At 42.8% G+C, this 23,058-nt stretch overlaps 1 protein-coding gene and 1 long non-coding RNA gene across 2 annotated transcripts in view; one reads left to right on the top strand and one right to left on the bottom strand.

Moving 5' to 3' along the window:
- Positions 1-23,058, bottom strand: part of NFIA (nuclear factor I A) — a 406,215-nt gene that overhangs the window by 282,845 nt on the left and 100,312 nt on the right. The window lies entirely within an intron of this gene.
- LOC120323114 lies at positions 17,733-20,110 on the top strand. Its single transcript, XR_005563279.1, has 2 exons — positions 17,733-17,803; positions 19,806-20,110. It is a non-coding gene; the product is annotated as an uncharacterized LOC120323114 (long non-coding RNA).

Genomic DNA, 23,058 nt, shown 5'->3' with positions numbered 1-23,058 from the left:
GATCAAATTGCTCAGCAAGGAAGTTATATGAATGCAGGCAAGGCCAGGGTGTTTCCAGTGGCTGCAGTATCTATTTTCGAAGCAGAGCTTGAGGGAAGCAGTCATGGATCCAGATGTTACAGAATCCTTCCATTGTTCTGCAGAGCAGCTACAATTTCAAATACTTAAGTGTTACACGAGTTGAAGATGCACACAAGGACCTGCAGCCAGATTAGTTCACAGACTCATAGAATGGTTTGTGTTGGAAGGGACCTCAAACATCATCCAGTTCCAATTCCCTACCATGGGCAGGAACACCTTCCTCTAGATCAGGTTGCTCCAAGCCCTGTCCAACCTGGCCTTGAACATTTCAAGGGATGGAGCAGATGCAACTTCCCTGGGCAACCTGTGCCACGGCCTCACCACGCTCACAGGGAAGAATTTCTTCCTGATATCCAATCTAAAACTACTCTCTGTCAGTTTGAAGCCACCCCCCCTTGTCCTGTCACTCTTGTAAAAAGTCTCTCTCCATCTTTTGTGTCGGCTCCCTTCAGGTACTGGAAGGCCACAATTAGGTCATCCCAAAGTCTTCTCGCCTCCTATTTGAGGATAAGTGTGCAAAGCCAAGCCAGGGACAAAATTCCCAATATTTCTTTGCTAACCAGGTTGGTCTCAAGTGGTAAAAATCTTGCATGGCACATGCTATGCTGCCCTCGATCCTGGTGACATAGGAAGGGGAACAAAACCCTTGTGAATTTTGGAATTCACTTGTGACTTGCAGCAGGGTTGGGTGCTTTTATGCAGGAGACTTAACCGCTCTCAGTTTTCTGATCTGAAATACTGGTATGACCACTAACCTCCTAAGGAGACTGTTCAGTTTAAATAATCAGTGTTCATAAAGTCTTTGAATTAAAAGGCAGTACAGACTGTAAGTGCCAAGGATTACTGGTATTACAAACAAATGAACAACAGCAAATGACTAGAAGCACGCCGCAAAGGAGGAATGTCATTAAGGAAAGAGGTCCCATTTCAAGCTGCCAAATACAAAGGAGTGAGTCATTTATTTTCAGTATGAAAAACATTTCAATGATGCTCTATAAGTGATTCTGCTTGTGATCATTACTCCTTAGCTAACTGCTATAAATACTTCGAAGTGGTGACACAGTCTTCTATTCCCACCTAGAAATGCAGAAAAAGAGGAGAGAAAAATAGAAAAATAAAAATAGCTGAGGAAGGCATGTCTGGTTTGCCACACGCTAAATTCAGTAATTTTTGTCTGATGCATAGTTTTGCCTTTTTTTCCCCTGAAGACATCTGTATGTGTGTGTGTGTGTGGACTGAACTGTCCCATGCTTTGTCGTTACAGTCGGACTAAGATTTATGAGTTGATAACTGTCTAAATTCTGGATCACAAAGCATCGTTTTTGTTCTCTCCTGACCTTAGCTGTGACCTCTGGGACTGCAGGCAGAGAGAAATGTGTGACTTGGGTACAGTCAGGCAGGGTAACGCAATCTGCTGGCACTGCTAAAGCACAGCGTCACGTTTCTGTGACACAGAGTGCAGTAAATTGGCCCGCAAAGGAGTTACAAAGACTACAAGAGGCGCAGGAATTTCTGTCTCAAACATTTTCTAGCAATGCTCCAGCTCCCTTGGATATGCTCAGTATGCCCAGTGACAAAGGAGCAGGTTATGAGTGAATTACCAGGTTAATTTAACACACAATATTCTGACTGTTTTTTGCAGTAGTTGTGATTTGAAACAAAATTGTGGAAATTCTGGTACCTGAAGTTTTGGAACAAAAGATGTATGTGGATACACATGCCTGCTTATTTATTCCTTACAATGACTAGTGCATTTGCTATAATGGGGTTCACAGAACAGGCTGGTCTCTCCCCCTTATGCTCCTGCCTAGCTGCCAGACCACCCAGCCCTCCTGCACCACAAGGACTTCTCTCACTTACTGCCTTGCCTAAACAGCATCTCTGTCTGGCCCCTGCAATAGAAAATCTTTTAACATACAACGGAACTGTCAATTTTTCACTAACATAAGGTTATTGAGATATTTTAACCCTCTGAAGAAGAATCTTCTTCTTCCAAAGAAGTCAGCAGAGCAACACTTGTTTCAAACTGGAGTAGCACAATGACAAGTTGTACTCAGATCTCCAATAGCAGTTGTTTCCATTCCCTCCCCTCCTGGAGGCAATGACAAATAGCAGCCAAACCCTCTGGATGATGCTGCGTGAATTGGCTGAGACAGGATTGTTAGGAGAACATGGTTTTGCTGAGCTCGCTAAGTGACAGGGCTGTTTAACTTGCACGGCACACTCACCCAGCGGCCATCACCGGGAGAGCAAAGGAAATCCTTCCTGCTCTTTGAAAGACTGAGGCTATGCTCTTCCCTTTGGAAAGGAGGTGACAGCACATAGCAGGAATTGGGGGCTCACAGAAACAGAGGAGGCAGAAAATAAAATTTTAGGGCTTGCTTTCTGATTAAGTGTTATTTGCTCCATACACAAGTTTGCCATTCTTAATTTGAATTTAGCTTTGTATATTTGCTGCTGGAAATTCATTGCAAGTGCACTTTTGCTGGGATATGTGGCCTTGTACCTTGCTGATTCCAGAGGAAAGCAAACACAGGTTATTTGTGATGAATTTTTCCCAGGTGATGGTGGTTTAGAGAAGAGCAAGAAATGACTCAGGCCTTTAAGGAGATTCTTGCCTCTGCTTGTTTCAAAGCTGTAATTCTGGTCCTATGTGGAAGTGACAATGGAGAAGCCAAAGGCTCCTAGGTGGACAAGGAGGCCCTTCCAACACTGGAGCCTTTCTGGCAGGTATGAGGTGGAGGTGATTGATTGGGTCAGTGTGGGATCCCTGCTCCATCCCTACTAACACCTTTAGTGCATATAAAGAAGAAAAATTCTGGTCTCCAGCTCCGTAGCTTAAAGACATCTTTGCAGAACTATGTTTCTTGCAAAATAATTATAACTGCAAATTAGGAATGGGGGTGTTCAGCACCTCCTTACATCTTTCTCATATGCATCTAAAATAAAATAAGTGTTGCAAAACTATTGTAACCTTCTACCATATTCTGCTATATGTTCAAGTCAGACATGAAACTGAGACACTTGTTTAGTCAGGAGCAAACAATGTATGTGTTGGATTTACTGCCATTTCTAATCCCAGCAAACCTATTTTCCGCACTAAACAGTCCACAGTATTTGTAGCAACTTTAAATGTGCAACTCAAATAACACACAGCTGATCTTAGTCACACCAGGCTTTCGTAGCACAGCTTTATGCCCTGTGGAGTGCCATGCCCTCAGCTCCTGGTGGTGATGCTGGTCCTGAGAGAAAAGGACATTCAGGGGTGACACCCACAAAAATCAAAGGACATTTTTCCATTACCTCTATGGATAAGTTTGGTTCAGACCAGTGTTTCTCAGGGATTCCTGTGCAGGTTTTAAGGGGACAAGAGCAGAAGCAAAAAAGCCAAAATTCATTGAGTTGGGTGAATCGTGGTTGTGTTTGCCAGTGGCAGGATTTATCTTTACTCAAAAATGTTGCTGCTGTGAGGCCCTTTAATTGCAGATGGGTATCCAGGGATAGGCAGAGCCTGATGTACTGAACTTCCCTTCCCATACAGGCTATAATTTCTTTCTGGAGAAATTACTTTCCAGAATTCAGTGGGCTTTGCTCTTATTTCAAGAGATTTCATAACAGCCTTTTTAAGAGACCGGTTCTCAAAGCTCTAAAATCTCATTTTGGATGTTCAGCTAAGTTATAAAACTGAGAGGCTGAAATCAGTGCAGCAAATTCTTTCCTAAAAAAGCGAGTGTTTGAGTCATTCTGAGTAATATCCACGTTATGGATGGTCCAAATCTATAATGCCTGGGTCAAGAGCAGACCAGGGCCTAATTGAGACCCTGAGATACCATTTAAACATATATAACAATCATGATCTTCACTTTTCTAATGACTGGAGTCTTCAACAAGGAAAGGGAGAAGTATTGAATGGAATATATTACTGTCAGGGTATATTTTACTACCTGAAGTATTTTATTGACTGCTTCAAGGGAATCAATGCCTTAAATAAGCATAACTGCATTAGGAAAAAAGAGAGATTGTTATATGCATTCCTGTGTTTTAAGTTCCTGCTGTATGTTTTATGTTTCATGCAACTTGTTGAGCTGGTTAGGGTTTAGGAAATGCTTGAGAAAGGAAATGATATTGACATTTGCAATTTATTTGCAAAACAGATGCAGAAACTGAAGGTAAAAAAAAGATTTGTCTAAGTATATGATGGCATAAAAATTGGAATAAAATGCTAAATAAATCATAGGGACATATATGGAAAATAAATGTGTCAAAACCAATTTAAAATTGTGAAGATAAATTCAAAAGAAGAAAGCCAATGCAAGATAAGACAACAGAATATACAGCATGGATGTGCCTGGGCTTTAAGTGGAGTCAGGATGGTTACATATATTTGTACTTCCCTGCTAAATTCACCCGGACGAGGATCTTATCCCAAACTTTTTGCAGAAGTTTAAGCAGGGTCCAAAGGAATTATGTTCTACATGTTTTAGAAATCACACAGGTATCTATTGATGTTCCAAATATATATTTCTGTTCTGACTTCGTTACTGTGAATTAACACATCTAAGACCTCCTTATTTCAAACCATCACATAATCGGAATTTTCCCTTCAGCTCCTGATACAACTGATGACATCCTTAGCCCAGCACTGAGGCATCTCAGTGTAGATGTGCATGTTCTAAGGACTTCTGGGTCATCATATGGTCAGCAATGTATTTCATCCCTTGGTTAATCCCTCGGATGCCATGCTATGTTTGCCTTGAGGCTTGTTTCAAGGTCTTGATTAACGCCACCAGTCCATGCCTAGTTAAGCTGGCAGGAGCCTGTTCTGCAACCAAAATGGGTTTCCTGTCCCCCCGTGCTCTCCAGATGGTTATTTGCACTCCCTCCCCCTGTGTCAGCACAGGTGTTTCTCTGACCATGCAGTGAGAGATCAGAAAACTGATCTCAGTGAAAACTGACCTGGTTTAAAGAAGAAATGCTTGTTTTTCTGACAGGCCATTTCCTTAGCTGAGTTCACTGAAAATCTGTGAAGGGGGAGGGATGGCAAAGCAGGACTGGAGCAGGCAGCCAGGGTTGAGAGAAGTAGGATGGGACTCTTTCTCTGCTCAACTTCTCTGGAAGTGTGGGGAAGTGCTTGAAAATACTTAAAGAGTATCCAAGTATCAGTATCCAGCTGGATCATGGGCCTCCTTACAGACCTGCATGAGGAGAACATTCACCCCCACCAAGCTGCTGAAGAAGCAGCTCCCTCTGCCAATATTTGCCATACGAGCAAGTCCCTGTGGGATTTGTAGCCACTGCTCAGTAGAAATTGCCTGTGCATATGCTCTTCCCTCATGGTGAGGGAATTCCTTATAATTGAAATCAACCAAAACTCTGCCTCTAAATACATTCTAATTTTAGACCTTTAAAATCTGAAAAGGTTTTCTCCCTGGTGAGGTTCTAGGCTGCAGTGATACACTGTCAGTTACATTAGGAACAACTTGATGCTTCCACACTAAATTTCTAAACTCAGAGGCTCCTGTAGACATTGCAGTTCCCTTTCATTTCCCCTAGCTTATGAATAGTTGGTTTATTCCCTAAAGGCTGGATTCAGCCCACCAGGAAAGATCATCAAGTTTGAGAAGAGGATGAATTTTTTGGTGGCCCCAACTTGCTTGCAGATCCCATTTTTCCACCTTACATCACCTGAGGTCTTCACCACGAGACCACAGCAGTGCCACGCTCCCTTACACAACGATGACATATCTCCCCATGTATAATGGGGTCACACAGGGAAGCAGGATTGCACAGCCAGGTGCCAAGTACATTTTCTGTCACATGGCAGATGACACAGCAGCAAGTCACCTGACCTGACTTTTCTCATTCAAAAGGAAAACTGTCACGTGCTGGATACAAGCATTTTTTTTTCAAATGAGAGCTACACTTCTAGTCACTGTAAGGAACAACTCTGAGTTGTGGTTTCTCTAAGTAGGTGTGGCTCCCACATGTCATTGTTGTGGTTTATTACCTGAGTTAGGCTTCGGCAGGTTTTGTCTATGAGATCGTGTTTACGCTCACATGGCTTGGCACAAGGCTTTAGAAAATGGGTTAAGTTTTGGGAAGGAAGCAGCATCTCCCTCATATGGAGTGGTACCAAAGCTATTCAGATGACTGGCATTCCTGTTGAAAGGAAAGGAGATGAAGATGAACTCAATTCAAATTATTGGGTTGATGATTTGCATTTTAACTGGGTCTTATCCTATCTTATACTACAAGATCTGTATCTTGACCTGAAGGGTGCCTAGTAAGATTTTAAAGACTCATTTGAGTAGTTAAAATACCTGTTGTAGAACACAGCCTTCTACACCAACTGTCAACAAGGCTTTTAAGTGTTTTTAAGCTTGATGTCAGGGATCAGTATTTCTTAAACACCATGCAAAGATGGTAGAGGAGAGACTGATGTATGTTTTTTGGACTCAGGTGTGCTCCAACATACTCTTCTGGTCATTTTTAGCCCTGTTTTTACATAGGTCCAGAATGACATAAGCCTCTGATGTGGGAGCTGCTCCTACCCTTGACAGCACAGCTCCCTGTCTGCGGCTCAGAGGACATTCCCTGCACTCCTGCACAGGGACTGAGGCACAGCCAAAGCAGTGTCCTTCGTGCGGGGCTCTGTGCTCTCCCTGCACTCATTCTGCCACACTGAGATGCATTGCTGGTGCCTGGAAGTGATGCTAGTGTGGAAGGTGGCAGAGCCAGAACGCAGCCCACTTGTCTTCTCATGAATTAACATGAGACGGTTTGATTAGGTGTGTAACAGAGACCTCTGTGTAGGTATTTCCTAACAGAGTGTCTGAAATACACGTCAGGACCTCCCCCTTCCCCTCCACGATGCTATACTTAATTAAATCTCATGGTTTTTTCTTAAAACAAGAGAAATCGCAACGAAGGATGAAGGTAAAGCAACAAAAAATATAGAAATATATCCTAAGATGGAACAAGCAGACCTTAACAAGGATTAAGGGAAAAATAGAGCTCTTTAAGGGCTTTGAAAGAACTTTTACAAAAGAGAGTAGAGGCAAAATCAGTCATCCAGACTACAATAACTAGCTTCATTTACAAGTTTTTGTGGAAGATTTCTTTTTTTTGCTCAAACAGCTGTTTTGGAATTAAAATTCAATTTTTGCTCGTGTTTTACCTGCGTTTGAGGTAAAGCGTGAAATTTCCTCTAAATGCCAGCCCATACTAGTTCATCCTTAGGTTATTGTTTTAAACATAATTGAATTGCTGGGGTACATTAAACATTGCAGTGTTTTAAGCAGGGGAAATAATTTAATGATGTGGTCTTTAAGACAGTTAATTAGCCTGGCATGTATGAAAGTGTAACAAGAACACCACCTACTGTAAAAGGGAATGTTCTACACTCTGGAGCACTAATTCCTGATTGCTTCACCCTGCATAGAAATCTTTAACCCCTCTTTTGTCAAATGTTTTTAGGCAAAATTACTGAGTTTGGAGTTAGTGATGTGGCTCTTGCCTGCAGCAGCCAGAGGGAAAACCTAAGAGGTAAAATAAATCACAATCAGTTTAAACATCAGGAGTGATCCTTTCTGAAAAGATTATTCTGGGGTCTGATACAAGTAATTCTCATAATGATGATGGATTTTTTAGCTGGAAATAGTAAGGATTTAAATAAAATTTCTGGTGATGTCAGCACGGTTTTTAGAAAATTGCTTGTGGTGACCCTGCTGCAATGTTCCTGGCTTTCTTTCTGGCTTGATTTATCCACTACAGGATGGGCTGTGAGAACATCCAGCACTCCCTCTGTCCCCTTAGCAGGAGGTGACATAGGTCACAGTGCAGGGAAATGTCCATATTCCCTCCATAGTTCTTGAGCTCTGTATTTTTGAGAACAGCCAGTGGGATCTGTGTCTCCTCTGCAGCCGGAGCTGGTGCAGAGCTGAGTTCCACTGAGCTCCTTGGGGTCCAGGAGCTCTCTGCTCACAGAGAAGTGCTGGCACTTTGCAGGACTTGCCCACTTGTCGAGGTATGGCTCAAAGCAAGGCAGGACAGAGGCTTCCCGAAAAGGTCTGCAGGCTTGGACCACCCAGAGTCTTCAAAACGCTATCGTCAGCTTTTATCAGAACTCACAAAGTGTGGTGTATCTTCATCTTTTAAGCTTTGCCTCTTTATCTTGCAGTAGCAAAGCCATGATATTTAGTGGCTGTAATAACACTCCAGGTTTGAAATCCCCAATCCTTAGGGATCTTTTGCCCCTCACATGAAAGCCACTTACAACTAGTTATAAAGGACCACAGAGCTTCTGATTTTCTGTATTGCTGGGACAGTTGTGAGACAATTCAATGAGAGGATAATGCTTTCTGCTAAAAGGATCAAAAAGGGAAAGAGAAATCTAATGGGGAGGAACAGAGGGGGAATTCTTCAGGGTACAAAGCATAGTACTGGCCCTGTTGAAGGCATTAGAGATGTTGCTCTTACTTCCAATAGCTCCCGATTTTACTCAAAGTCACTTTCTGCTTTTATGTCTGCAGCTGAAACTGTCGAGCACAGCAGAATTTTCTCTTCCAGTCAGAGAGCAGATTTTGTGTTGTGCAAGCGACGCTGAGCACTGGCAGGGACGGGAGCATTCCTGATTAAACAAACTCCCTAATAGACCAAGTCTTGCGCTGCTAAACTCGCATGCATTATTGCGCAGGAGGCCGAGCATATTTCAGCCACAATGATGGAGTGGGCAGCACTCTGTCAGATCAATTATGTACAAGGCCCATCTTCTCTATGATTCCCTCGATTTTTCCTCCTGACAGTTCACCTTGTGCCCAACCTTCTGTTCTCACAGAGAAAAACCTGCAGACAATAGAAAACCTAAGGCTGTTTTTCCTCACCACTAAACGGTATAAAGTAACTCTTTCCTGTCAGGTTTCTCATGACTTTTCACACAAATTTATTTTCCCCAGTTTAGGGGATTTATAGCCTCTCTTTCCTTCTTATTTTTTTTTTTTTTTCTCTTTGGTAATGTCACAAAGATGGTAAGTGCACACTGGTGTGGTCCCTGTACATTAATAGCACTGCAGCTGGTGGCAGCTACTCCAGCCTGCTCCAGCTTCAGTGAAGAGCTACTGTGTTCAGACAGTGCCCAGGGCAAGAGATCTGATCCATACTGGGCTCTGGCCTATTCCACGTCCTGCCCTGCAAATGGCACTAAGATTGGGCTTTGGCAAATTTCTTTTTTCTGTGACAGAACACACCACTGCTCATGGAATACAAGTCCTAGCAGAGACTGTTTAGTTCCCAGTCAATTATCAGATACAACTAGTCTCAACCATTTATACACAGTTCTGCCCTGAAGTATTTAAAGAATGAACTTGAATTTACTAAGTCAGGACCAGTATCTGCATATAGTGCCTGGAATAATTCAAAGCAGATATCATGAGAGTGAGATACTGAGTGGTGTGAGCTGGGGCAACTTCATAGAAGAGAACTGGAGTGAAGCTGGTGCCTCATCTTTCTCCATCCTCTAAGTCAAACTGTACAGCTGGGGCAGGAAAATGAGCTTTGGTGGTGCCCAGGCCGAAGACTACCAGGAAAACGCAGCAAAGAGAGAACAAATTGTTGAATGGCTCAGGCAAAGTTTCTTTTATTCCTTCTGTGCAGAAGGAGATATTGGAGCACATGTTGAATTTCTGTGAACTCAGTTGCGTGCGAGCAAACCCAACACAAAGCACAATTAAGCAATCAAGCCCATTGTTATAGGCAGGGCTAGATTCCTCATCTATCAGAAATAGAAGTAGTACTGAACTGAAACAAAGCTCAGACAGATGTGTGTGTACAAACGCAAAGCAGAACTGATGGCTATCAGGGACCTCCTGGAGCCTGTACAACACTGGTGGTGAGAAGCTTAGGACTCTTTCTCTGCCTTTGGTGAAACTGTCGGAGCCATCCCTCTGGATGAAGCTTCAGATGAAGAGTTTTTTAACTAAACTGTTAAAAACATCCAGTGTTTGTGATGTGTGTAAGGGGAGAGAGCCCCCCAGTCCCAGCACAGGACACGAGCTGCCCCGGTGTTGGCGCAGGGAACATAAAATGCAGTTGGAGCAGTCGGGAGCGCAGAACCACAGCGTGAGCCCCGGGGAACTGAGACTGCAGACATTGCTCAGCCACGGATACAAACACATTTTTTTGGTTCAGATTGATATCTTCCACAGATGCCTTGTCTTCCCAACAAACTAACTTCCTTTCCTAACCTCTCTCTTCTCTGATCAAAAGACTCTTGTCTTTTGGTAGGGCAGAAATTAAGCCGTTTTTCTACCTGTGTCACTTGAACCTGGGGAGAATTCAAGGTCCTGATAACATGGCTTTTCCACATAGTCTTTTTTTACTTCCAACCACTTTCCCTCTTACTTTGATCTGAAGGGTTCTGCTCTCACTTTCCAATCTCACTTGTCTCTCCCTCCGTAATGAGAATCCCGATAGCAGATATATTATGTGATATATTGTGTCAAGCAGTCACAACACTGTAGGATCACCGTGTTATGGAATAAAGTCTACACATGGCAAGTGCAAGATTTATCCATGGAAAGTCATTACATTCTTTGACTGAGAAATAATACTCTCCAACACAATGCTAGCATTCTTGGTCTCTGATACCGAAATTGATTTTAAAAATGAGATGGTACATGATAAAAATTCAAACTTGAATAGCTAAGAAATATACAGTAAAATGTTTTCAAATGTACGTAACTGCTGTTACTTAGTATAAAATGTATTTTATTGTTCCTCCTATCAATGACCACAGCAGAACCTTTCTAAAAAGTGTCCTGGAACAAGCAAGGTTACATCTTTAAAGATACCTCATGTATCTTTAGCAGCAAAGTACAATGAGTCTTTTCTGAGTGCAAAAGGTCAGCCCTTTATATGGTCTCTGATATTTAAGGTTTTAATTAGAGATCAGCTATGTAATGATGGTGCCTGATGGTGTAGTACTCTATGTTAAGGCTGACTGCAGATAACCTAAGTCCTTTCACTTCCTACTTGGGCATATTTCCAGTAAATTCTTAGAATTTTAGACTTATAGGCGAAGTTATAACCTCTAACCATGATTTAGACCAAGAAGAGTGAAAAAACCAATCAGCTGGAAGCTGGTCCTGAAACGGAATGAAGTTTACCTGAAAAGTATCAGGTAAACTGAAAATTTGAGAAGATTTAACCCTGCTGCAGAACCTGGTAATTCCAGCTCCTGCCACTCCTGCCTTTCTGCTGGGTGCACTGTGGAATGAAGGGGCCCAATAACCTACATTACTAGTGAATGTTTCAATCTGACAGCTCACTCTCTCTCTGACAGCAGTGCTGTGACAACACGTCTGGGTCAGATTCAACACGATTATGTAAGCCACCAACCAAACCTTTTTTTGAATACATTAAAGGCTGCTTAAGTACAAAACCCACCCATGCAAATCTTAAAATGCAGGGAAATATTTGGCTAAGGAGAGCTTTGGACACCCCTTTGTGCCCACACATTATAGCAAGCGATCACACCAAGAAACAGCCTCCACAAGAAACTCCTTTGCATTTCCAGCATCCAAGAAATCTAAAACATGCCCAGATTCCTCTGGCAAGAGGAACAAACCTTAACTCTGACCTCAGCTGGAAGCTGGCACTGCCAGCTTTGGAAGGGGAAGCTTTGACTGCCAGTACCTCTTGGGTGGAAGCATGCAGAGGAGGGAAATCAGCTCTAGGAAAAGGTCTGCCTGGACAACGTAGGTTTCTCTTCTAGTCTACAGAATAATATGCAACATGTCTTAAATCACTAGTTTGTATTCAGGGATGGAAATGCCACCTTAGGTTTCCGGGAAAGAGATGAATGTGGTAGGACTCAAGGTGAAAGTCCCCCGCCCCTTCTGGCAGGGCTCTGATAGGTTTTGGCCAGTGGCACCAGACAGATGGTTGGTGTGATTGGAAGCTCAGCCATTTCTTCTGGGTTGAAATCCTATCTCAGTGCTTCTGGAGCCCTTCAGCTGCATTTTATTTCTGACTCAACCATTCTGAGCTGGATTCAAATAGGACACTCATAAGCAGGGACAAAGGTGCTCACAAAGGGCTTCAGAGCACTCAGAGTTGTTTAATGTTAGCACCTCAAAACCTTTCTGTGCAGGTAGCATTTTACAGCTCTTGAAACAAATTTTCATGCTACTGGTTCATCCTGTGCTGCAGCCATTTAACCAAACCTGTCTTGGGCAGCAGTGGGGACACAGTGGAACTGAGAGGGAAATTGAGCTTGGAGGTGCTGCCTTCAGAGCTGTGGGTTGTGGGGACTGCACTGGGGCTGGATACTCCCAGGTTTGAGTGGCACATGGCAGAGCTGGCTCCAGGCCAGGCACCAGGATGGCCTGAGAGACATGTCCCTGCAGGGCAAGGGCTCTCAGCTCCCAATGAGATATCACTTATGAGGCATATTTCATGCCCTCAGTGGTGGCCTCTCTCACCCGAATGTCATGTCAGTGTCACTGGTTCTTGCTGAATTTGGAGCTCAGCAGTTCCTGGGAGCTGGGAGCATATGCCTGGAGGCAGGATATTGCCTATCAGCATCTTGGTTCTTTAGGAGGCTAATTCTCCAAACTCCAGCTGAGCTGTTACCCCAAGGCTTTCAGTTGAGAGAGAAAGAAATGCCTTGCACCCCACTCCTAACGGGTTGCTGATTCCTGGGCCAAGTCAAGTAAAACCTAAACCAGCCTGGGACTCTGCCTGTGATCCCTGAAGGCAAGACCTGAGCTCACAAGGTACACAAGACAAGAAGACTAAGCAGAGAAAACTGCTCCAGTAGGTCACATGGGCGGGAAGGGACTTTACATTAATGAAGTGGTCTCAGTACCGTCCCACAGTCATTAATGGTACTAAAAAGAAATTAAACTGAAAGAAGATCAACCAAGTTCTTGTGATGTCAAAAGGACACAGTGACAGAGACTCCCTCACAAAGGAACAGATGTAGCTGTGAATATTGTACCAATTCCTCAAGTTAAAGGAAAATTCATTTACTAACAAGGTCTGTCCTTCCTTTCCTTAAAATGAGACACAGTGGCAGATCTCGTGTATTACCATTAGGGTTAATGGAGGTGCTTTGGATTTGCAGACTTTGTACATCTAAGCAGACTTTGGCCCCTCTGGTTTTAAATGCTTCAGGAAACCTGCACCCCTCATGCAGAAAAAAAGTGGCTAATACTAAATTTTGTCATTTCCTCATCATTCACCATGTAAGCAGGCAAAGAAAACACACATTGTGTTGTTTTAGAAAGGAATACTCTCCTTGGGGCTAAAGTAAGAACATCATGTTTCATATAAGTGATATGCAAGGTATTTGATTATTTGTAAAAATCCCTGTGATTCAGCAGCACTGTGGGTTCTGTGAATCAGGGGGTGATGTGAAGGGATGTTTATTTGAAAGTCTCCCTCAGCAGCCCACATTGTCTCTAATCCTCAGGGACCTGCTTCCTCTCTTCCAGAAACAAGATCTTTGCTGCACAGCCTGGATCCTGTACTCTGCTGACCTCCCTGCCTTGGATTTTGAGGAGGTTACACATCAGTGTAGGAGTTAGGTTCAAGTATGAGTTCTCTGACAGGGGTGTAAATTTTCTGAGGTATGATTAACACATGTGGAAATATGGTTATTTGTATTCTTGTAAAATCAACTATTGCCGCTGATAGTTAGGAAGAAAAATTTCCCATCCCCTTTACCAAGTAGCTGCAGTTTTACCAGAAACTGAGAAATGAAAGTCTTTCTGAAGGAGACATTCACAGAGCAATCGATCGTTACAAGAACAAATAGGACCAATGTCTGAATTCCTGTATAACACAAACATCCACGCTGATGCCTTTTTAACCTCAGGCTTATCTTTTAGAGAATCATTTGCTCCTACTATGAACCCAGATGGATGAGCTACTTATAGGCATCTCATATCTCCCAACAGATCTACAAGGGAGGAGAACTTGCCTCTGATTTTCAAACACATAGTCAGCTTTCATTTGTAATGGACATCCAAATTCTTGTGCTGTAAGCAAGGGGAATGGAAATCAGTACAAAAAGAGGGAAAGATGGAAGAAAATAATTTAATTTCTGGTACTTTAGTTTCAATAATTTTATTAGTATTGCCCCTGTGCAGTCACATACTGCTTTCTATTACTTTCCTGTACTAGCTGCACTTGTAAGAGTAAGAGGCACAGTGGCCCATGACTGGGTAGGTCAGCATTTTTTATTTCCTTTCAGCTCACTCTAATGAAAAGCACATGCGTCCAGTAAATCTTGCCTTTTCCCTTATTAAACCAGTCGATGTTCATTACTGAGGTCTGTGCCTGGCTGGGTGGGAATCAATAAGATGATCCTTTTAATCGCCTTAGTAATCAACAAGCTATTTCTTATTTCAGTCTCAGCCTGGTAGTCATTGAAACCCAATGATTTATCTGCATTACACACGCACTCACACACACAGAATAGGGAGGTTTCCGTGTGAATGAGAGAGAGAGAAAAAGGCTGAATTTTGCAATACACTTTAAATTATTGTGCCAGAGAAATTCTCCCAATTTCATTATTTATTTGCTGGTACCCAGTACACACATGCCCGGGATGACTGAGTGGGAGGTAGATGTTATGCCAGTGCCTACAATGCAATGAATGAAACTGCAGAAAATAAAGAGATTTTAATAGAGAAAATGGCCAAGAGGGCCATTATACCTGCCCTAAACTCACCTTCCTAATTATTCCTTCTCATTGCCATTTCTGCCTCATCCAGACATACAGCACAGCGTTGCTGAGAGCACACTGAGCACAGAACTGCTGTGTAACCATGGGCAGTATTTCCCTTGGTGCCTCATCCTCCCCAAATCTAAAACAGGGATAGGTAGGCTGATGACCTGTAAAAACTTTCAAGAATACTATTGTACAAGAACATTAGTTCTGGATAAATCCTCACTGTGTTTCAGAATTTAATACTGCTGTCCCCTGGGCTCTTCCGGAGCCACACATCCTGTCCTATGAGCCCACCCTGTACAGAGGCACATTTGGAGAGCTGCACACCCAGAGCTGGGTGAACCCTGTTTGCACTCTCCTTTTCATGCCTGTATTTGGAGGGTCTAAACATAAAAATATTTAAATCTGTCTTGGTTTTGCTTTGATTCATCCGGAACCTGTTTCATGTGAAGAAGACAAGGAAAAAAACCACAGGACAGCAACGATGAGAGCTGCAGTCTCAAAACTTCCACAGGGGTGGCTCCTGCAAACCTTCCTCAGCAGAGAGGCTCTGGGATGTTATTAGGGCTGGTTGTCTGAGTAAGGATTGTTTGCACTAGTGAGCTAAGCTGAGCATTGCACGCCAGTTTGATGTATCTGTATGAAATTTAGTTTGGTTGCCCAATCAAAAGATTTGGGCAGGAATGGCAAAACCCTGACCGTGTTGAAATAAACAGCAAGTGTCCCATTAATTTTAGTGATTTTACCCCATATTTTCTTCGTGCTGAAAGATCATTAAAGTATGAATCATGGAGCGTGTTAATAGACGGAAAATTGGATGCAGGGACTTTTCCTGATGATTTATAAACTTTGGTTTTGGGAGAGCAGGAAATGAGAGGAGAAGGAGAAAGAAAAAAAAGTCAAAGTGCAAGTGCATCAAGTGCAGGCGTCAGAGCATCTTTCAGCTGTGCCTCCTGTTACGTAAGGCTGGGCTGTGTTTGGGCTGCAACCTGACACTTCCCCTTTCTCCCCCAAACAGAGCTTTTTCTCATAAAATTCACTCAGGCACTTCTTCTCAAGTTCTTTGTACACTTTTCGCAAGAAAAAAGAAATCATTCATATCTCTCAAAGAGAGTCTCGGATTCTTCAGATATTTTCCATTATAAGCTTTTGGCACCATTATTACCCACAGATCGAGTTACTTTTCTGATCCCCCTTCTTTCATCTACTAAAAATGGATTATTTCATTATTAGCCTGGAACCGTTACTGTTCACAGAGATCAGGTCTGTATATGAACAATGCCTCCCCCAGTATATTACTGAAAATCCCGTGGCTGTTGTAAGGTTTCTTTTAAACACTAGAACTCTATTTTTTGTGAGACCAGTGTGGAGGCACAGGCTTTGAAAGGACATTCCTTTTCTCTGAATTCTACAAAAGCTAAATATGGCTGTTTTCAATACTTTATGGAAGATCTTAACCAGTTTGCATATACAACACATATGTATGTGTGTGTATATATTTGCAATATCTAAACTGACATTTATTGTAATTTGACTATAGTTTAACTATTTAATTAACTGTAACTACAATTTAACTATTTAATTAACTGTAACTCAGTGTTGCTGTCATGTCAAATCTGTCAATGTATTAAAACAGGTCCAGGGAAACTCCAGCCAGAGTTGCTCTAAAATTTCCTATTTGAGCAGTTCAGGCAATGGGAAGCAGTTCTGTCTGTTGTGTTTCCAGTTTCTATTTTCCTGTTCTTCCTCTTCCATTGGAAGGGCATCAGATCTCAATTTAAGTAGGAAAGTCTCTGGAAAGGAAATGCAGACCCACATCACGAACCAAAGAGGTAAAGTTTTTAAGCCACTGTTAGGAGATAGTCCTGCTCTTCTGTTTCAGTCTCACTTGCTAATTTTTGTGGTGAAAACCAGCCCCAGCATCAGAGATCTCACAAATACAGAAATCTATGAAATAAGGCAGAAATCTTCTTCTAGCAGGTCTGGGGACTGTGCCCTCGACAGCACAGCTATTGCTCCTTCCTGTCTGAGTCCTTCGTGTAGACAGCAACAGTGCCAAACTCTAATCCCACTGCCAGCTGATCCTACTGCCAGCTGATCCCACTGCCCTGCTCCATATTCTCAGAGCAAAGCATCCTCTCATGCCCTCAAACCACTTTTCTGCAGGAGAGCACCTGTCCTTTGACAAATGGACTAAATGTCCCAATTAATTTCAGCAAGGACCAATAATCAAAAAATTATAGAATTTGGGTTGGAAGGGACCTTAATGCTCGTCTAGTTCCCCACCTGCCATGAGAATCCACCTTGACCTTGGACACTTCCAAGGATGGGGCAGCCACAGCTCCTCTGGGCAACCTGTGTCAATGCCCCTGCATTCCCACATTAAAGAATTTCTTCCTAAATAATCCTGAGCCCGTGACAATTTCTAGACACCAGCAACACGGACAGTGGCAGAACAGATGGAACCACAGGTAGAGCACTCACTTCCCATCCCCACTCCTCTGAGAGAGCTTGAATTCTTTATGTCCTCCATGTGCTTGCTAATTAAAGTGTCTTGTCTGGTTAGACTCCATCATAACCTGTTTTCTACTTAATATGAGACAAATGATTTACATAAGTAGAGACTGGAGTTAGACACTCATTTCCTACATGAGCAAGGGTGATTTCAAAATTTTTAGGATTTATTTTTAGGATTTATTACCTGCTTCCTTCTGTGTTTAGTTTAACTAATTTAATTGAGCACTTTGCTTCTTTTTACTTTCGTGGTCCCTCCCTTCTGTACATGCCATTTCCATCCTCATTCAATCCCATGTTGGTGAAGCAAGAAAAAAAAAACAAACAGAAGACCCCACCATCGATTCCAGTTGCCTAGGTTTGATTCCAAATCTGGAATTTAGCAGGAATCATCCGTTACACTGAATTATCGCACAGAGGCGAGCGTAACATCTTTGTGGGATGTGGACTCTTCCAGACTCTTTGTCCTCCATGGTAATGTCCCAATCACACTGAAGTGCTCCCAAATGTGCGAGGACTATTTAAGCTTTGTAAATGCCGTCCTCCAAAAATCACTCCACATAAATGTTTCATGTCTCTCCTCTGCGATGCACAGGCCCCAAACATTCAGCTGTGAGGGTGTTTATATTTGTGGAACTCTCTTGAACATTTGCTGTGGATTTCAAACAGCTGCTACACTGAAGCACTGGGAATAGTAAGATCATGAATATTCAGGTGAAGCCACTGGAATGAACAGCCGTTAATAGAATAAATGCCTAAACAGTTGTGTAAGGCTTATTAAGACCTATTGGGGCTGAGATAATAAATTCCCTCTTTGACATGTTGCAACTACTGTAGTTTAAACATTTTGGACCACCTCTTCAGAACTGAAAGAAAAAATTATGTTAGTTCTGTGTGATAACACAATGAAACACCTGGAAGGCTTGGCACTTGTATTAGATTTGGCAGAGAGATTGTAACATGCCAGCTCATCCCCACTTAAAATCGTGGCATTGTTTATTGTGTTAGTAGTCAAGGTTATCCAAATTACATACAGTCTGGATCAAGCACACTTATCTCATTAGAGAATATATTTTTTTACTATGTTCCCTTCAAGTTTGGAAATAATAATATTATGCTTTTTCAATGGAGCAGTAACATGGACGAACTATTGCCAAAAAAGAGAACCTCATGAGAATATTAAAAAAAGAAAAAAACCCAAACCATTCAAAGTTGTTATATCCCAAACATCTCAAACCCATTGAAGTTCAGGAAACCAGCACCGGCAGCCTGGATTTGAGCCTTCAAAAAAGATGGGCATCCCTGCAGTTGACAGGTCTGCTATGGGGACGCCTTGGTGGCTGCCGTAACTCCAAAGCACTCCAAGTATCCACAGTGGTTAATTGTTGCAGGAGAAGTGTCTTTTCCTTTGAATTTAGCTGTCACGTTGCATTATGCTGTGCTGTACTATCTGGTTCTGGCACACTGTGTCACGAAACATAAAATCCGACACGATGCAGTGTAAGTCTTGCAGGTTAAAATTTAAAGGCAAACTCAGTAATATTTGATCAGTTACCTGCTGTCAGTTCAGATAAAGGGCGTTTGATCTCCATGAGCAGGGCTAACTTGTGAGAAGCAAATTTGCACATGGCGCAGGGCTGCACTCAGCTCTGCAGCAGCGTAAGCTGGTGAGTGTCAGAGCAGCTCAGGTGCACTTTGAACTGTTAAAAATTTACCCACTTGGCTCTTTTCTAATGTTTTAAGAAAATGATCAGACTATACCCCTATTTACTAGTCTCTGTGGGTGACAAGCAGATTCTGAGTAGTTGCTTCAAGAGGAAAATCACAGGTTACCCAAAAACCCCAAAAGAATGATTTAATTGTGCTTAAATCTTTACAAGCCCCCAATTTTAACACACTGCACTTTCAGAGTCCTTTCTGCCAGCACTGATTGGCTTTCCTGATCTAGTTGCATGAACGATCTCAGAGGTGTTTGTCGACTGCCTGCACGTACCCAGCACACTGTACAAATCACTGTCTGCATGAAAGCATCAGAACCTGGTTGGGGTGAAATGCAAGCTAAAATACCACCATTTCCCTTCATCCCTTTCCCTGCACTCCTGTTTTTCTGTGACCTGTTAATCAATACGAGAACCAAATCTGTTTCGGAAACTTCAGTGTCATGGTTACATTTTGGGAGGAAGGAACAGATGGAATAGATTAATTAGTCAAACTATGTTTAAGTAGAAAGGCATTTCTTTCCATGAGTAGCCAAAGGCTAGAAAGAACATATAAGGGACAAGGAGAAGTGCCTCAGGACTTCTTCCTTGCTAGAATGGCTTCCCAGGTTCAGACTTTCAGCAGCATAAAGGGTCTTTGATTTCGGTTCCTACTAAGAAGTAGGTCAGGAAGTGCCAGACTTGCAGGAAGGCAACTGCTCCCTCCAGCTTGTTAAAAGTGGCCACTCCAAAACATTTTCTTCATGTTATTTTTATAGGGACTCTGGTGTTATGATGATTCTGACCAGCTACTCCTGCAATCTCTAGGGAAGCAAATGTCCCCTCGGCTGGATCCAATACATGCTCTTGTTCATCAGCAAGCGCCTGCCTAATACGACACATCATCATCTGTCTCCAGTTTTCCAGAGCCTCGGGCGGATACTCATTTCATCACCTCCCCATTTTTCCTGTTTGGAACAGAAGACTTGCCACCACACTTCTGGCTCCAGTGTTGCTCTCTGAAAGGAAGCTGGGCCAGACATGCCACTGCTTCAGAAACTCAACACGACCTTGTTTAATGCCAGTATTGATCTGTGACTGGTGATACCACTCTGTGTGAGGAAACAAAGCCTGCAGTACAACTGGTTTGGAAGTCAGGTTTCAGTAGGTAACTCCAGCCTGTTTCATCCTTAAGTCCAAGCTGGCACCATGCACTGCAAGGCTTTTGGCTTGGGTTCAGTTATCCTACTAAACAGTAGATACTTAAGCAAGACACCTACATGAGGATTATGGTCACAGTAATACCCCTTCCAGCCAGTGAAAAGGAATGTGCCCATCCGGAATGCAATTTAGTTTATTTTATGGGTCTGTTTTTTGCACGGACTTCAAAGGGTGTCACTGACAACCTGACTCAGGTACACATCAGCTGAGCACCAGTCAGGAGAATTCAGTCCCTTCCTCCTGCTGGTTTGGTTTCAAAGGAGCAATTCCCACAAGTAATCATATTTACTAACTAAAATGTGTTAATTCTCCTTCTGACAACTTTTAGGGAATGTGTTTTAGTGCTGTTTCTGTTTTCACTTTCTGTCATGGACAGAAGGGGAAGATGGGCAGGAATCTGGAATGGAAACAGTTATTTCAAATAACTGAGTCAGGAAAGATTTTGGCCAAGAGGAAGATTTAAATCTAACCCAGATGTAGCTCACTGGTGTCTGGAACAGGAAAGATGGTCCCAATCACAGAGTAGCACCCAAGGCTGGCTCAGGAAGCAAAGGGATGTCTGTTGGTTGAGGAGAAAACTGTTTGCCTTGCCCCCAGCCAAAGGAAATGTCCTGGGACTGCAGCTGGGCAGTGCGGGATAAGGGAAAGGATGGAGCTTTGAAAGCAAATCCTGCTGGCTTCCTTTCTCGTTGGCAAAGGAGCAGAGTTGATATAAGTAGGAGCAGGGTCTCAGGAGGAAGAAGAAAGACTTTTACTCATTGTGTGGTATCTGAGTGGGGTTCTCTGTGCCCCCTCCCCCCCTACACAGGCAGGGGGATGGGCACAATGCCCAGGATAAAACTGATGCAATCCCCTGCCTCATCACTCCATTGTCCTGGAACAAGGTGGCAGCGGTGTATCAGAGGGGTATCACCAAATGCCAAATGTCTGAGAGGACAGGTACACATGCAGCTATACACCCAGCTGTGTATGTACAGCAGGCTTGACTTTTTTAGAACTAGCTTTCTGAGGTTGGCTTAAAAAATCCCTTTAAATTCACTGTATTTGTCGTGTCTTTACTATAGTTATGAGGAGAAGGTAGGAAAGTAAGCAAGGAAGCAAGAAAGATTTCTTTCCTGGTTATCTAGTAGTAACCCTGGACACTGAGATTTGGAATAAACCTCACAGTACAGAAAACACTCTGTACTGAAAAAATGCACATGTTGTGGGGCTTAGTCTCAGCAAAACAGATGGGAAAAAAAAAGAAAAGAAATCACCAGAGGTCTGTTTAGCAAAGCAATATTTGAAAGATCAAAGAAACAACATGTAGATTATAATGATCACTGTTAGATAATGAACGAATTTCTTTTGGTAAATAGTGCTAATGTGTGCTGAGAAAACCTGGCTCACAACTCCCCTTATCTCACTCTAGTCACCTACATTTTAAGAAATTTGAAGTCACATTGTTCAAATCATTTGGCTCCTACAGTAACATCAACAAGGTGATACAGAACAACCAGGCTTCTGCTGATCTGTAGCTTACACCCAAAACTTTGACCTGGACTGGGAACATCTCAAAGCCTTTGGCTGGCAGGGCTGAGACATGGGCATGGTCCCATTGCAAAATACAGGTTAACACCAACAAACCCAGACCTGCATTCTAGACCTTTAGAATGATGCTTTTCATTTATGAAATAAACCAGCTTGAATTCAGACCTTGCATATAGCTGGAAAATGGATTTCAGTCTTTTCTCATTTTGCTAACCTCCATTGGAGGTGGAGATCCATGCACATGGAATTTAAGGCCACAGTGAGTAGGTTTCCTTTTCTAGTGGCCTTTCATGGACTTGCTGAGTATTCTGTGAACCCCTGGTGATTTCATCGCAGAGACTGAAAACTATGGCAGTATAATTTTAGGATGTGTGTGTGGTTATTGAATTCATAATAGCACTAAGTTATCTCTTTCTGTATTTTTCTTTCAAGAGAGGAATTAATGGAAGCAGGATTATTTTCAGAAGGGGGTTCTTTGGGTGACAGCAAGGACATGCTTGTTGGTGAAAGGGCTGTTGAGAGTGGTGACACAGGGTCAGGATCTCAGGGATGCAGGAATAACATCCTGGCAGGAAAGAAATGGAGTTTCTAAGTGAAAAGCACTGCTTGTTAGGGAAAGAAGAGTGTAATGACCTGGGTACAAAGTTCAGGCAATAAATATGAGCTCCCAACTTCAGTACTACCCCTGCACATGTGTCTTTCCAGGAAAGGAGTGAGCAGAAACCTTGACATGGTACAAAACACCCTGGGAAAAGCCTTGTTTTGCATAATCTCCCCACTGATGAAGCCCCTGGGTCCTGCATGTCTCTGCTAAGCAGGGTCAGCTCAGTGTAAGCAAGGAGTCTGCAAAAGCTGCAGCACAGCGTGCCCCAGTCCCTCCAGAAGGTACTGCCGTTCTTTGGAACCACTGTAACCATCTGTAAGCCGATTTTAACACTTTGCTACCACTGATGTGTTCCCAGCATCAATGCCAAATGTGGTAAGTCTCTGGTGCTGTTGTCAGCCAGTACAAAGCCAGCATGAATAAACCCAATTGCTGAAAACTTGCATGATTAAAACACATACTTAAATAAATCTATTTCAAATATACTTCAGTGATCACAAAACCTGGCTGCTTTACCTTTTCCTTCGGTAAAGGGGTATCCTTGCTCACGATCTGGGTTCCATGGATACCATGAGCAACTCCAACTTTGTACCTTTAATGCTTGCACTGTAGAAAATGCTGTTTAAATATTCATGTTGACCCTGGAAAGCTATCCACTCGGCCATCTGGAGAACTCC

This window comes from Pipra filicauda, unplaced genomic scaffold (assembly GCF_003945595.2).
Source record: "Pipra filicauda isolate LSUMZ 115617 unplaced genomic scaffold, ASM394559v2 scaffold19_size4547281_pilon, whole genome shotgun sequence".
Taxonomy (NCBI): domain Eukaryota; kingdom Metazoa; phylum Chordata; class Aves; order Passeriformes; family Pipridae; genus Pipra; species Pipra filicauda.
This window is presented reverse-complemented; position numbering and strand designations above follow the sequence as displayed.